This window comes from Staurois parvus, unplaced genomic scaffold (genome assembly GCF_062004578.1).
Source record: "Staurois parvus isolate SC_StPar_1 unplaced genomic scaffold, SC_StPar_1.0 ptg000511l, whole genome shotgun sequence".
NCBI classification, from domain to species: domain Eukaryota; kingdom Metazoa; phylum Chordata; class Amphibia; order Anura; family Ranidae; genus Staurois; species Staurois parvus.
The window spans coordinates 1,176,904-1,193,718 of NW_028318307.1; the positions used below are offsets into that span (position 1 = coordinate 1,176,904).

The 16,815-nt window shown below is 45.3% G+C and overlaps 1 protein-coding gene across 15 annotated transcripts in view; it reads left to right on the forward strand.

Annotated features, from left to right (window-relative positions):
• Positions 1-16,815, forward strand: part of SRCIN1 (SRC kinase signaling inhibitor 1) — a 712,759-nt gene that overhangs the window by 602,090 nt on the left and 93,854 nt on the right. The gene's annotated exons all lie outside the window — the stretch shown is intronic.

Below are 16,815 nucleotides of genomic sequence, written 5' to 3' on the forward strand. Positions count from 1 at the left end.
AATAGAGTCTCTTCGGCTAAATGCCCAAGCTTATAAAAAACATTAAAACAAAAATATAATAAGGCACTTTCTATTAAAGACGGCCACTCGTATATAAAAATTTAATAAAAAGAAATATACATATTTTGTGGATGGGTGTGGACCCAGGTCTATACCTGCATCATTCTGTGGATGGGATGGGATGGGATGGGATGGGCGTGGACCTACGTCTAAAAACAAACAGGATCTCATGCATTAAAAGTGATTTGTTACATAAATAGGAAGACTTTACACTCTCAGATACAGATAGTAGAAGCAGCCCTTTTATATGGTCTTGAAGTCTAAGCCTCTACATAGTGGCCAGCAACCCAGCCATGTTCCCGGGTCTGGACAGTAATGTAGCCCTTTATGTTATTCAAATTATGTCCTGTTTTCCTATGGAGCATCCTTGGGTAAAGAGTGTCTGTTTCTGGGTCTGTTGTCAGGGAGCCAATTTTGGGAGTTTCTGCTTCTTTGACTAGCCTATTCATTACAAGGAATTACTGAATTTGCCCAGGTTCGATTTGAAGGGCATTGATGGAATCCTGCTCAAAATGTGCAAAAACCCAATCTTAGCTGCAAACCCTGTTGAAGTCTGTGGGCGGAAACTTGATACTAAATGCTGGCCATTTCAAAGCAAACACTATTATACAAAAAAGCACATTGAGTGCTGTGCACTGCCATGGGGGACAAAGCAAACACATGAAAAAAAAAAACACAGTAGGAAGAAGGTCCTGTTAATGTAACTATGAGGGCAACATGGAAAAATGGCAGTCCTTAAAATGACATGCTTGGGAGATGCCTTTAAGCTGTATGTGATATTATGGAACAGTATGATTTTCATGAACATTTTGGATGTGTGATTGTTTTTTTTTAATCTTTTTATTCCATTTGGCCTAAAGTTGAACTATAGGTAAAACGTTCAGGGTTTTTTGCCATCTGTGTCCCATTGGAGAGATTTCCCTTCACTTCCTGCCCCATAGCCAAACAGGATGTGAAAGGTAATCCCTCCAAAGTGAGGGAATCCCTTGTCACTTGGGTCACCAGAGCTAGTGTCCCCATTGGAAAACATCCCCTCTATTTATTTTCTGAGGCCAACCCACAATTTTGGAATTTTTATTTTCACTTTCAATAATAATGGTAAATCGGAAAAATAGAGTGGGTGAATCTCCATAAAGAGAGCACAGACAGTAATAAAAACCTGACAGGGGCTCTAATCACTCCCCACTCTGTCCAAATCTAAAAAAAGTTTTGAATTTAGTTTAAAAATAGATTTAAAAAGCAACAGAAGGGGGGGCGCTCGTGAGCAGCCTGAGGAATGGCTGCTATTTAACCTTGGCTGCTTGACCACCGGCATATCGGCCGATTTTAAGCTCCCAGGGGGGGTTTCTCACCTCTCCTCCAACCTCTCCTGGCCCCTCATCCCCTGGTGCTCCGATGGGGAAAAAAACAGCTGCCTCCCGCGCTTCTAGCGCCCGGCAGCCGTTTTGAATTTTGCGGCCTACCCGCCGGAGATCGCGGGTGAAGCCGCGGCCTCGATTTTTGGCCTGCCGCCGGAGAGTTCCAGAGCCCCGACCGCGGGATCGAGTCTTCCCCCGGAGACCACAGTTGAAGCTCCGATCTTGATTTTGGGTCCCCCGCTGCCCCTACCCGCGAGTCGGCTGGATCCCAGGGGTGAAGATGACCTGGCATCAGCAGCTTCCCTGCGGTCTTCCCCTCCAGGTCTAAGGGATGCTGAGCTTCTGCACCGTTTCAAGGCAATGCTACAGTCAGAACTGTCCTCCGCTACCGCCAAGCTTGCTGACCGACTTTTGTGTGAAATCCGAGAATTGGGCAATCGGACGAATGATCTTGAGGATAAAATGGATGCGACGGCCACGGTCATTGAGGGTCACGAACAGGACTTGTGTGACCTCAAGAAAGAATTAGCGGACGCGCTGCTCCGACTTGAGGATTTCGAGAACCGTTCCCGTCGCGGCAATTTGCGGTTAAGGGGTATACCTGAAACGATCACAGATCTCACCTCCACCGCTACTGCTCTGTTTCAGGAGCTGACGCCTACAATTCCCATCGACCGGCTCAAATTTGACCGCATTCATCATGCATTGGGCCCCAGACGACCGGATGGGCCCCCGAGGGACATCATCATCAAGTTCACTTTTTACCGCACTAAGGAAACCATCCTCTTGGTGGCCAGAAACAAACCAGACCTCAGATTCCAGGGACATCGCTACCTGCTCTTCGCGGACCTCTCCCAGACCACTCTACAGAAACGACGTCAGTTGAAGCCCTTCACTTCGGTCCTGGTGAACCACAGAATTTAATACGCCTGGGGCTTTCCGTTCCGCCTCACCTTCAACTACCAGGGCCGCAGTCACTCTGTTGTTACGCCAGAGGAGGCCCAATCGCTCCTGGAATCTTTGCACCTTCTTCCGCCGGGGGCCGCTGCTCAGAGCCCAGCTCACTCCAATGGATCCCCAGCGAGGCCCCTTCTACCGGGCCGCCTCTGGGAGCGATCGTCCAACAGGAAGAGGGCCCTCCCTCAGACCCCTCAACGATCAAGTCCATCCTGCTCTTCTCCGGGCTGAAGATGCATCTTGGATCTCCCGCGTTGTGTCTCACCGTTGGACTCTCCTGATGGGACTGTGAGTTTGGCCCCTAGGGCTCTTCCAGTTTGTTAGTGTTCCAGGCTAGGCCTGATCCAGCCTACTCCCTTGGGTTCCACCACCGAATGGGGGGAAGGGTCTCCTCTTGGACTTGCGGATTATGACTTTTTGCTGTCCTGGCCTATCTCGGGTCCGGGTGCCGTTGTTCGGGATCCCGTTTGGGTATGGGGTGATGGTTCCCACGGGCTCCGGTGAGAGGTTGGCCTGGTGGGCCTGCTCGGGTGTTGGCCTTTTTGGGAGATGGGTGGGGGACCACTTGGGCTGTGTAGTGGTTCTATGGTGGCCTGTGGCAGTCCTCCTGGAGGGGGTTGGCCTCCAGTTTAGCTGGGTTTTCTATCTGGAGGTTGCTGCGGATGTGCTCACTTCTGGGACTCTTAGTTATTATTTTGGTGTTCTGTTCTACTGTGTTAATTGCCTTTTTGCCCCCTGGGGGCTTCTGTTTTTGATGTTTTCATTTGCAGCCATGTGTCCGGTGGTAGAGCCACCCCCAACCGGTATCTTTCAGGTGTAGGAGGATGCATGTCACCATTGACGTGACACGTTTGTACTGCTATATATATTTCTTGTTTCTTCTTTTTTTTCTCCCTTCTTTTCTTTTCCTTTCTGTTTTTTTTGTTTTATCCTCATGCAGGGTTTCGGGATGCCATGGTCCGAAGGCCATTGGGAGTGGTAACTGGTGGCCGACCTATGCTTTTTCTGCTGAGCGTGCTGTGCTGTTACCGCCATGGCCTCACCCCTAATGAAAGTATACTCACAGAATGTTCAAGGTTTCAATTCGCCTCAGAAGTGGGCTAAAGTTTTCCATCACCTCAAATCGCAACAAATTGACGTGGTATGTTTACAGGAGACCAGGTTTTCTTAGTCCTCCGCTCCATGGTATCTTTCGCCTCACTTTCCCAGCTTTTACACTGCCTCGGCCCCTGAGAAACGCCGGGGTGTACTAATAGCTTTCAAGCGCAATCTTCCTTTTGTCTGTGCTCGAAATATAGCGGACCCCACGGGTAGTTACTTGCTTCTGCAGGGCACCCTCTGGGATCAGGAGGTTACCTTTGTCTCTTACTATGCACCCAATCGCTTTCAACATAAATTATTTTCTCATCTTTTCACCATTGTCTCCCGACACTCCAAGGGTCTTCTTTTTCTTTTGGGAGATTCTAATGTTACCTTGGATTCCACATTGGATAGGCGCTATGCCCAGGAGGCGGCCCCTTCTCACGACTTAGTGCTAGAGGAACGTATGCGCTCTCTCTTGAGGACGGCGGGGCTGGCGGACGTCTGGAGAGAACTTCACCCAACTGAGCACGACTTTACATTCTACTCCAACCCTCATAACAGTTTTTGTAGAATTGACCATATATTCATGTATGTTCAGCAGCTTCCTTTGGTCAGGCGGATAATTATGCCCTCCTCGCCCTGGTCAGACCATGATCCCCTGGTACTCCTCCTGGCTCTTTCTGGGTCGGTGCAGCGCCCTTTTCACTGGCGCATTAATGATTCCTTATTGACCACTCAGGTCACTTGCCAACAAATAGAATCTTTCGTACGCACGTATTTCGCGGAAAACTCGGGATCTGTTTCTTCGGCAGTTCCCCTGTGGGAGGCGCATAAAGCCACGGTGCGGGGTCAGGTTATACAGCTGGCGGCGGTTCGGAAGCGGGAACGGGGGCGCCAACTTTTGGAGCTTCATTCTCTGTTGGCCTCTGCGGATGCTCGTTGGAAGTCATTCCCATCCATGGCCCATAAACGTGCTCGGGACACCCTGGCGGCAGAGTTGGATCTACTTGCCTCATCAGAGGCGGAACGGGCCCTGCGTTGGACCAAACATAAATTTTATTCCTGTGCGAATAAGCCCCGGTCCGATGCTGGCCAGGAAACTCAATTCTGTGGGGAAACCCCACACCGATCCGATTGCGACTTCCCGTGGGTGGCTGTACTTCTAATCCCCAGCAGATTGTCTCCCGTTTTGCGGACTTTCTCTCGCGCCTTTCCGCTAAACCAGATCCCTTCCCTGTGGCTCAGGCAGAGGCATTTTTTCAAGACCTCCACCTTCCTGGACTATCTGAGGCAGCGCAGAAGGCCCTCAATGCCAGTGTCAGCGCACCAGAAGTGCTACAAGCGATTAAATCTCTACGGTCCACCGCGGCCCCAGGTCCAGATGGCTTTTCCGGCCTCTACTATAAGAAATTTGCAACCCTGTTAGCACCCTTCTTGGCTGATTATTTTAATGAGTTACGACAGGGCTTCTTGCCCTCTCCAGACGCGCTTAGAGCTCATATCTCTATGATTCCTAAGACGACCGATGATGTGCAGGAACCGCAAGCCTTTGGGCCCATTTCTCTTCTTAATGAAGACCTAAAGATATTAGGCAAGATTCTTAGCTGTTGTATCAATAAATATTTGCGTAGCCTGATTCACAGGGACCAAGTGGGTTTCGTCCCTGGGAGACAGGCGGGTGATAACGTTCGTAAGGTGGTCCATCTTATACATTTTCTACAACAGCGGAAAATACCGGGATTCTTACTGTCCTTAGAGGTATATAAAGCCTTTGATTCTCTATCCTGGGACTATCTGCGGTTTGTGCTGTCTCGCTGGGGTTTTGGGGACTCTGTTCTTTCTTGGATTCAAGCCTTGTATTCTTCCCCTTCGGCTTCCGTAAAATACGCTGGGTATTTCTCAGATTCCTTTCCTATTTGGCGAGGTACGAGGCAGGGATGCCCCCTGTCCCCAGCACTCTTTGTCCTGGCACTTGAGCCGTTGGCTATGGCACTCCGGACTGATTGTAATGTATCTGTGGTTCTATACGCTGGACAGGAGTTCAAGTTGAACCTTTTTGCAGACGATGCTCTCTTGACTCTCACTAACCCCTTGACGACTCTTCCAAATTTGCAACAGGTTCTTGAGCGCTTCTCCTTGATTTCGGGTCTCTGTATCAATTTGGATAAGACTGTCGCGCTTAATATTACTTTGGCCTCAGATTTGGTTTTGCGCCTACAGTCCCACTTCTCTTATAAATGGGCTTCTTCTTCTCTTGAATACCTAGGCATCCGCTTAACCCCCACCTATGACTCACTGTTTGCTGCAAATTATTATCCATTGCTTCGCTCTGTGTCCTCTCTTATGCATTCTTGGCAATTTCCGCACCTGTCATGGATAGGATGGATTAATTCAGTAAAAATGACCATCTTGCCAAAATTGTTATACTGTTTTCACACCCTCCCAGTGCCGGTTCCTCCTCATTTCCTTTGGTTGCTTCAGGTAAAGATTATGCGTTTTATCTGGGCCGATAAAAGCCCCAGAGTTTCCAGAACTACGCTTTTTGTTCATAGACTCCAGGGTGGCCTTGGGGTTCCCAATGTTACTAAATATTATCAGGCGAGCCAGATCGCCCCACTATCCATGTTGCATGCTTCCTCAGACATACCTCTCTCGGTCCTCCTGGAATTACCTAATTGTGCTCCTATTGCAATATCAACACTTCTATGGCTTCCACCTGCCCTGCGCCCCACAACACTGAGTCCAATTTTGCTCCATGGCTTACAAGTGTGGGACTCGGTACATTACTCCAGTGTCCTAATGTCACCTTTTTTGCCTTTGCTCCCAATCACTAACAACCCCCTCTTCCCACCAGGTTTAGATCAACCAAGGGAGCGTTTTCTTAGTGGGTGACCAATGGTTTTTCACAGGTACGACACTTTTTGACCTTTCGGTCTTTCCCTACCTGGAATTCTCTTCAGGAGTCACGGGATATCCCTCCGGCGGAATTTTTTCATTACCTTCAATTGCGGCATTGGCTGCTCTCATTGCGGGGCACTTCTGTCTTCCCGTACCAGAAATCTGCCTTTGAACTGCTTTGCCAACAGTGGCCGGGCGCCCCAGGCCTTATTTCCCTTCTTTATGCAGCTTTGAATAGACGCTCGTCGCATACTTCTCTTTCATATGTCGTTCAGTGGAAGCGCGACCTGGGAGTGGCTGTGGATCCGGGGGACTGGAATAAGGCCTGGTCACTCATAGCTAAATAATCATTTAATATGACCACGCTGGAGGCGGCTTACAAGGTATTGTTTCGTTGGTATTGGGTTCAAGCTCGTTTGGCACAGGCAAATCCTGCCTGCAGTGATCGATGCTTTCGGGGTTGTGGCCATCGTGGTGATGTATTGCATATCTGGTGGTCATGCTCGAGGCTGCTTCGTTTTTGGTCTCGTGTGTTTGGCCTCCTTTTCACTTTGTTCCATCTCTTCATACGCCGGGATGCTCGGTATGCTTTGCTTCATTGTCCCATCCCGGGCCTCTTGGCTCATCAGCAGAAGTTGGCTTCCTATTTGTTTGTGTCGGCCTCTAGAACAATTGCTCAGGCCTGGAAGAGCCCGTTTGTCCCTCTTCAGGGGGTGCGGGACCGTATGACCACTATGATGCTCAATGAACAGATGTCGAGTATCTGATGTGATGTTGTTCGGCTTTGGCAGGAGTGCCTTGAGCAGAGGAATGATGTTGCAAGCCAACTGAGGCTGGGTGTAACAAATCTGTCCATGTCTGCAGTACTGGTTTAACAAAACTCAGCTTACATCTAGCCTGTCTGATCAAAGACTGCACTGCGTTTATGCAATCCATAAGCACATGTGATGAACATGCTGCATAGTGCTCATGGAAACAATCTGGATCATCCTCCAACAACCATACCAGTGATTCCACTTGATCCACACTAAATGGGGGAAAAAAGTCATCCCTGCTTTCAGTGGTACAGGACCGAGCCAACTCAGCACAAACGTGGATCAATGGCTGCACCTCAGAAAACTCTGTGCCCTGATCAACTAGACAATGAGTGATTCTTATACACTCTAGCAGTTGATCCCGGGTATACTCCTTAAGAGTCTGATAAGCATAGTCTTTGTCATAAAACACTAGCAGAGATAAATACACCACCTCATCAAGATCCATCCTTCCCAGCAACAATAAGCCAAGATGGCCTCCCTGTGCAGCCACTTCTGGTCAGGTTTGTGGCCTTGGTGTAATGCTCTTGGTTTGGTTATCTTTTTTCTTTCGTACATCTCCACTTCTCCTTCCTTTCCCCCCCTCCCCCCCCCCTTTTCTTTTTTTTTTTCTGATTGTTTTTGGTGTGGCAGTGGATAGCTGCCTTTAGTCTGAGTTATTCTCAGTGTTATATTTATGTTTTGTTATTTAAGTGCCATTGATAGCCCCTGTGTGGGCGATCTTTTGCCCTGTTGGTGTTAGAGCACTGATTTCTTTAATTTTCTACTTCTTTTATGTGCAATTGATAGCCCCTGTGTGGGCGTGATTTGTTGCTCCTGTGTTAATTGTTATTAAATAATAAAAACCATTGAAATACAAAAAGCAACAGAAGGAAAAAGAGACTTTAAAGGCACAAAAACACCAAAAAATTGTTAAAAATTGTTTGTTTATTTTAGAAAACAAATAAAGATCACAAAACACCATGCATATAAAAATGCATTGTAAATATTGGTCCACATAAAAAAGCACCATAGAATACAAATGCATAAAACACAATTATTATGCAGTAAGCCAACGCGTTTCAACTCTATAATCTATGCCTATAAACATATATATCACATATAAAAACATTTAAAAAAATCAAGGCAACAAGAAAATATAATAATATGTGTGAATACCTTACAGGACCAGAAATAACACAAGCATATTTCCTGGTAGATAGATAAGATTTAACTTTAACCTCTTCATGTCGGCCACACACAAATGTGCGGCCTCCCAGCGTCTGGGCCTAGATGTTCTGTTAAAAAAGAGCCAAGTGCCAAGAGCGTTTCCAGCACACATGTCCGGTACTCACGGAAAGGTCCTGATCTCCTCTTTCGATCGGGACCTTCTCCGATCATGTGATCGTCGCGACGGCGTGTCACGGCAGTCACGTGACCCTAAACCCCGCCCCGCCTCCCGGCTTCTGGAACGCTTAAAGGGCCAGGAGGCGCCGTTGTGAAGGGATTAAACATTCTCTTCCCAGGGTGCCAGTGCACTATGACCTTTGTTTTGGAAAGTTTGAGTGTTTTGAAATTGTCACCATTTTTCCTTCTGCAGGCATAGGTCTATTGGCACTAGTGCACCTACACTGACTCTTTGCTGTGCTATTACAGCATCTGCATGATCATAGGATATTGGGGAACTGGAAAAAGTGGAGAGAAGCATGGAGGAAAAGAGATTTATACATCACATATGGAAAAACTTCTCACAGTAAAAGCTGTGAAAATGTGGCATAGTCTCCATCAAAAACTGGTTCAGGCCAGCTCAGTAGATTGTTTTTAAAAAGTTGTATGCATTCCTAAGTGAACAAAGCATAACAGGATATTAACATTTATAGTTTAACTCTATATTTTTTTCTGTTGGTTGAACTACAGTGCCTTGAAAAAGTATTCATGTCCCTTGGAATTTTCCACATTTTGTCATGTTACAACCAAAAACGTAAATGTATTTTATTAGGATTCTATGTGATAGACCAACACAAAGTGGCACATAATTGTGAAGTGGAAAGAAAATGATAAATGGTTTTCAACAATTTTTACAAATACATATGTGAAAAGTGTGGCGTGCATTTGTATTCAGCCCCCCTGAATCAATACTTTGTAGAACCACCTTTCGCTGCCATTACAGCTGCAAGTCTTTTTTGTCTCTTCCAGCTTTGCAGGAACATTTAGCAGCATTCCATCTGATAGCAGTGGCACCCATAGGTTTAAATCTTGTTGTCTTGTGTTGCTGGAGTTTTTCCCCTAATCATAGTTATCTTTGGCTTTGTCTAGTGTTAATGGGCCTGTTTCCCTTTTGGAATAGGTCTCTACTTTGTTAATGCAGGACTTTATGTGCATAATTACGCAGCTTATTTCTTCTTGTAATCATTGAGGTTACAAATGCACTACCATGCCCTCCCCAGCCTCAGCCTCTCAGACTTAGTGTGTGGCCTTACCTGCATCGGAGCATCAGCTGGAGAGATTCTTCATTAATCTGAGTTACTTTGGTCTCCCAACTGATGAGCTTTTTACCAAGAGAAGCAGCAGTCCCCTGCTGTCACTCTAAGTTGAAGGAAACCATCTCAAGGCCTTACTGACGTGGTGCTTATCACTCTAAAGCTCAGGGATCAGCCTACTTATACCAGTGGTGTGTCTGTACCTGAGTCCTATAGAGACCCTAAGGCACAGGTGTCAAATGGCGGCCCTCCAGCTGTTGCCAAACTACAAGTCCCATGAGGCATTGCAAGATTGACAGTTACAAGCATGAGTAGGTAGAGCCATGATGGGACTTGTAGTTTCTCAATAGCTGGAGGGCCGCCAGTTTGACACTCCTGCCCTAAGGCATCCAAAACCTTATCTTTGCTTCATCTTTTTCATTTGTTTCTGTCTGTAAATTGTTCATCTTCATGTGTTACTTCCCAAATAAGTTCCTGTTACTTAACTGCATTCTGGTCTTCAAGACACCCCAAGCTTGGTTTTCTCACCAATCTCAAGACCTAGCATTCAAAACCTGCGATATACATCTAGAAACACTCCTTAGCATAAAGGTGTGCCTGCACTTTCCAGAGTCAGAGGACATCTGTTAATCTTTGCAGATGCTTGGAAATGCATAGTTATTATTATTATTATTATACAGTATTTATAAAGCGCCAATAGTTCGCTCAGCGCTGTACATTACAAAGGGGGAGAGAACATGTGACAGAACAATACCAATACAATGCAAAACATGAGGGGATCAAGGGCCCTGCTCTTTCGAGCTTACAATCTAGGAGGGAGGGGATGGTGGCACAGGAAGAGATAGCTGTGGGGGATGGAGTGGTAGAAAGAGTGGAGGAGGTCGGCAAGTTAGCAGGGGGTGGGGTAGGCTTCCCTGAAGAGATGGGTTTTCAGGGTGCGCCTAAAGGAGAGGAGAGTAGGTGATAATCTGATGGGTTGGGGCAGGGAGTTCCAGAGGATGGGTGACACCCTGGAGAAGTCCTGGAGGCGGGCATGGGAGGAGGAGACCAGGGAACTAGAGAGAAGGAGGTCTTGTGAGGAGCGGAGTGTGCGTGCTGGGCGGTACTTGGATATTAGGTCAGTGATGTAGCTCGGGGCAGTATGGTGGACAGCTTTGTACGTTAGCATTAGGATTTTGAATTTGATCCGTTGCGCAATCGGAAGCCAGTGGAGGGATTGGCAGAGGGGGGTGGCGGATACAGAGCGGTTGGAAAGGTGAATGAGTCTGGCAGCCGTATTCAGGATCGACTGAAGCGGGGATAGCCAGCGGCGAGGCAGGCCAGTGAGGAGGGAGTTGCAGTAGTCGAGTCGTGATATGATGAGGGAGTGGATGAGCTGTTTAGTGGTTTCTGGGGTTAGGAACGTGCGGATTTTGGCGATGTTGCGGAGGTGGAGTCTGCATGAGTTTGTTAAAGATTGGACTTGGGGTTGAAAGGATAGGTTGGAGTCCAGAATGACACCAAGTACTCGGGCCTGCGGGGCGGGTTTGATGGTAGCGTTGTTGGATGTGACGGAGAAGTCAATGGGGGGTGGTGTCCGGGCTGGGGGGAAGACAAGAAACTCGGTTTTGGAGAGGTTCAATTTAAGGAAGTGGAGTGACATCCAGTCTGATATGTCGCTCAGTAGGTGTGTGATTCGGGCTGAGACCAAGGGGGTGAGGTGGGGGGTTGAGAGATAGATTTGTGTGTCGTCGGCATAGAGGTGGTAGTTGAAGCCGTGAGAGTGTATGAGTTGGCCAAGGGAGGAGGTATAGATGGAGAAGAGAAGGGGCCCAAGGACAGAGCCTTGAGGGACCCCAACAGAGAGGGGGAGTGAGGGGGAGGTGGTAGCATTATAGGTAACGCTGAAGGAGCGTTGTGACAGGTAGGATGAGAGCCAGGAGAGAGCAGAATCTCTGAGGCCGAGGGAGTGTAGTTTTTTGAGGAGGAGGGGGTGGTCGACTGTGTCGAAGGCCGCAGAGAGGTAAAGGAGTAGGAGCACTGAATAGTGGCCATTAGCTTTGGCGGTTAGCAGGTCGTTGGAGAGTTTGAGTAAGGCAGTTTCGGTGGAGTGTAGGGGACGGAAGCCGGACTGTAGGGAATCGAGGAGGTTGTTGTCGTTGAGGTGAGAGCATAGGCGGGTGTAGACTAGGCGCTTGAGGAGTTTAGATGTAAATGGGAGCAGGGAGATGGGTCTGAGGTTGTTCGGGTCATTAGGGTCCAGGGAGGGCTTTTTAAGTATGGGGGTGATGTGTGCATGTTTCAGAGGGGAGGGGAAAGTGCCGGAGGAGAGGGAGAGATTGAAGATGTGGGTGAGGGAGCATAGGATGGAGGGGGAAGGAGGTCGTAGGAGTTGTGAGGGGATAGGGTCGAGGGGGCAGGTGGTGAGGCGGGCATCAGAGAGGATCTTGGAGACTTCCTCGATGGTAGTAAGGTCAAAGGTGCGGAGTGTTGGGGGAGCTTCAGTATGAGGAATGTATGGTGGGGTGGAAGAGGAGTTGACAGGATATTTATGATCCAATCAATGCCTTGGACAAACAATATCACTATAGCAAGCTAAATGCCTGGAAACAGCTATGAAGGCAAACTAGAAAAAGGGAAAACCATGGGAATGGTAATGTCCTGAGAGGGCGTTCAGTATAGTGTTCCCTTTAACGTTGCTTATACAACCAAAATATTCAAATTCAACCATGGTGTTGGAGAGACTGATAGCTGAATGAGTGAGGAAAAGGAGATCATTGGCAAAGAACGCCAATTTGTGGGCGTCAGTGCCAACTTGGACTCCTTTGAAGGCATTGTTTTCGCGCACAGGGCCACCACTAGGTGTTCCATAATGAGAACATACAGCAGTGGAAAGGGGGTACACCCCCATTTGCACATATCCTCGCTGAGGGGTTGTTGTAAAGTGCCATGATTTTCTGCATGAGAGTATCACCCAGGCCAATCTGACACAGGGAGGCCTATAGGAATGACCAACTAACCCAATCAAATGCCGTCACTGCATCTGTGGTCAAGAGGCATAGGAGCAGATGGTGGGCATGAGTGAGGTCTATAATGTTCAGCACTCGGGACGTGTTATCCCTCGCTGTAATGAAACTTACGTGATTGCTGTAGATCAAGGAGGGCAGGTGGGGTTGTACATGATTGGCTATCAGTTTTGCGAAGATTTTGGCATCTACATTGATGAGTGAGATAGGCTGATAGCTTCCATGAATTATTGGGCTTTTCCCAGTTTGGGAATAAGAGTGATCGGCATTTCTAGGGTCTGGAGAGAGAATGGGCATTGTGCTGAGACGACATTTGAAGAAAAATAATTATATCAAATTTATAATTCGGCACTTATAATATATTGCTGGCAAGCTTGCAAAATATTTGGTTTTTTATGATTAATCATAATCAGGGTGGATTTGATTTAAATCAAACTGATTTAAATCACGATTTAAATCACTAGTCAGTAAGGCTTGATTTAAATCATAGTTTTCTACATAAAGACTAATTCTTGCTGGTATAACTTTAATATGCAAGTAGATGAAGATTTTTAGAATAACAACTTTTCATATTAGTTTTTTTATCCCCAGTTTAATAGGTTAATCATTCATATTTGGGCAACTTTTCTGTTGTACTTAGGAAGGAGAAAAATAATCATTACCTTAATAATAACAATTTAAATAGATTTATTCAACTGAAACAATAACATTACAGCATATGTTATTTGCTTAAACAAACATCCATGTTTGTTAACTAATTTGGCTAAACAAAATATATATAATTTTAAGAGACTTAGACTGTCAGCCCCTTCCTCCTCACACTTAGTTTCACTTTCTTCTTGTGCAGATCTATTCCACTCCAAACAATCAGAAAAATATTGTTTCTATTCTATTCACTGAACTTCTTGAAACTTGAAGAGGTTGATTCTGTATTCATAGGTTTGTAGAAGTTAGGATTAAGGTCTTTTTCTTAACTCTGTTCATGTTATAACATTTTTGCTGTGAAGAAGAGGCATGTGATCTCCGCTGAGTCAAATTCAGTTTTGAGAACTGCAAAAGTAAACCAAGCATCTGTGATAAATATCTTGTAGGCAGAGAAACTGCCCAATAATCTTACAAAAACCTCTGGAAGAGCATGACATTGTGAATGGATTAATGGAATTTATTTACCAAAAAAATTAAACATATACAGCCTTATTCTACATAATTAAAAAGCTAATCTTTATTTCATGATGGAATAACCTTTGGATGGTAATATATTTTCCTCAAAAAGCATTTTATTTTAAAAAAATCCGATTTAAATAAAAAAAATCCGATTTTTTTTATTTTTTTTAAAAAAATCATTGATTTTTATCCACCCTGATCATAATTAATATTAACATGTGTGAATGGCCTTTAACAAATGATAGTGTTAAGTTCTTCAGATATAAGTTGAGACTGAAGATAGCTGAATTAACCAGCTGAGAGCTGAGTATTCTATATGAGGGCATAGCTGGTTAGCGGACTCTAGTGTAATATGTCAAGGGTGTTAGAAGTAACCAAAACAGAATAAGTATTACAATGTATTCTACAGTAATAGTATCTGTGTGTATTTAGTTTGATTTATAAGTTGGTAATATTGTTACATACGTAGATTAGTGGTTATACATTATTGAGATGTTGTAAAGATACATTCTTAATTTATATTATCATTTAAATATGAGTAGCTGAGGTTACATCACCAGCTTATTATGGTCGTTACATATGTACCTGTCAATCAAAACACCATATATGTAGCGTCCCCTCCCTTCAATGAAATTGCTCTGCTAAGCAGTATTGATTGCCATACAAGGCCTTATGATCACAAGTTATGATGCTTACTTGCTTCATAAAATGACCATAAGGGACAGTCTCTAGCACATGCTCACACTCATACACAATTACACACACACACGTCTGTCCAAACAGACATGCATAAGAACATTCTGAGAAGCTGGAACAGGTGCATGCTGTAAGACAAGAATAGTCACTTCCGTCTACTTCCGGTTTCTTCCCAAAGACTCGAGAAGGACAAGGAGAACATGGAAGGTGCACATGGCCAGACAGCCATGACAATAATGGTGACTTATCTTTACACTTCTGCTTGATATTTCTGGTTTTATCTACATGGAACTGTTCATGATACGCTTTACATTGTTATTTTAAGCCATTGTGTGATAAAATAAAATCACACATTATTTTTTATTTCAACGGCTCTTTCATTCATAATCGCCTCAAGACACTAAAGAAGTATTATATGTGTCAAAAATCCAACAGCATTGAATCTGTGAAGGAGAATTGTTAAATAATCTTGAAGTGTCTTATAGAACCTGGCAGAATAGCCGTCAAGGCCCAGACATTTATTGGTCAGGAGAATTGGAGACTGCTCAGGTCTTTGAGGTGGGGTTGGGGCAATGGATCCATTGAGAATAGTATTTATTGCAAAATGCAGGGGACGTGGGGCCTTTGAAGTGTGTTTACTGTATGTGGGCCTGATAGAAGATCTTCAAGCATTTTTCGGGGTCGCTAAAACCTTTTACATTGAACAAGCAAATTTTCAAAAGGGCTATAAAGAGAAAGAAGTAAAGGAATCAAGGAAGGGAAATCTAGAGAAAAAGATGGGTGAAACCAAGAGGGAACAATGTGAAGCCTCCCACTTGGAGAACCAGGTTACTAAACAGTGGGAGGCTTGTGGCTTCATATGCTTAAGTTATTCACTTAGGTAAACCTATTGGTGCGGAGGGGGGACCTGAAAGTTAGGTGATTGACTGGTCTATGTGTCCTATTTGCGATTCTCAATGAGTAGATAATGAACTCTATTTCAGAAGTAGGGCCAACAGGGGACAAATAAAGGAAAAACTTAGTTTACGTAACACGGCATATGGGACCAGATGTCGTCCCCACTCCCTCCCACTGTGGTGATAAAAAGAGAAAGACCCCATAATAATGGGGGGAGGGCACCCTGCCACCTCAGATAAATCAGGTGGGGGGATCTGCAATGCTCATAAAATAAGTTGAAATAAAACAATGAACACAGTGTGTTTTCAAACACAAATTGAGTCTGCCATAGGAGAACCAACAAAGGTAATGCAAACCAAAATAAGTAAAGGGTATTCACCTGACCACCAGTATACTGTACCTGTCTCAGAGGGGGATAGGAGAGCCCTAATTTGGTACTAATTAGGAACACTATGTGAGAAATCCAAGTTGAGGTATACCTAAGAACTATAGGGTTAATTGTTATGAAGAACTGAAGGTGAGGGTGGAAACCTCTGTGCGATGTCCCATTGTTACACCCTGTTCCAAATTATTATGCAAATTCTATTTAAGTGTCACAAAGATTAAATATTTTGTTTTTCAGTTTAACTCATGGATGGCATTGTGTCTCAGGGCTCTTTTGATCACTGAAAACAATCTCGGACACCTGTGATAATTAGATTGGCAGGTGAGCCCAATTTAAGGAAAAACTACTAAAGGAGGGTGTTCCACATTATTAAGCAGAGCACCATTTTCAAGCAATATGGGGAAGAAAAAGGATCTCTCTGCTGCCGAAAAGAGTGAAATAGTTCAATGCCTTGGACGAGGTATGAAAACATTAGATATTTCACGAACATCTGAGCTTGATCATCGCACTATTATGAGATTTATGGCTGATTCAGAGCACAGACGGGTTCGTGCAGATAAAGGCACATTGAGGAAGATTTCTGCCAGATCCATGCATCGAATCAAGAGAGCAGCTGCTAAAATACCATTACATAGCAGCAAACAGATATTTGAAGCTGCTGGTGCCTCTGGAGTCCCACGGACATCAAGGTGTAGAGTCCTCCAGAGTCTTGCAACTGTGCATAAACCTGCTATTCGGCCACCACTAACCAATGCTCACAAGCAGAAACAGCTGCATTGGGCAGAAAAATACACAAAGACTAATTTTCAAACAGTCCTGTTCACTGATGAGTGCCGTGTAACCCTGGATGGTCCAGATGGATAGAGTAGTGGATGGTTGGTGGACGGCCACCCTGTTCCAACAAGGCTGCGACGTCAGCAAGGCGGTGGTGGAGTCATGTTTTGGGCCGGAATCATGGGAACAGAGCTGGGAACAGAGACCTTCCCATGAAGGAAGAACTATGCTTTCCATAATAAAATCATCTTCATGCATGACAAT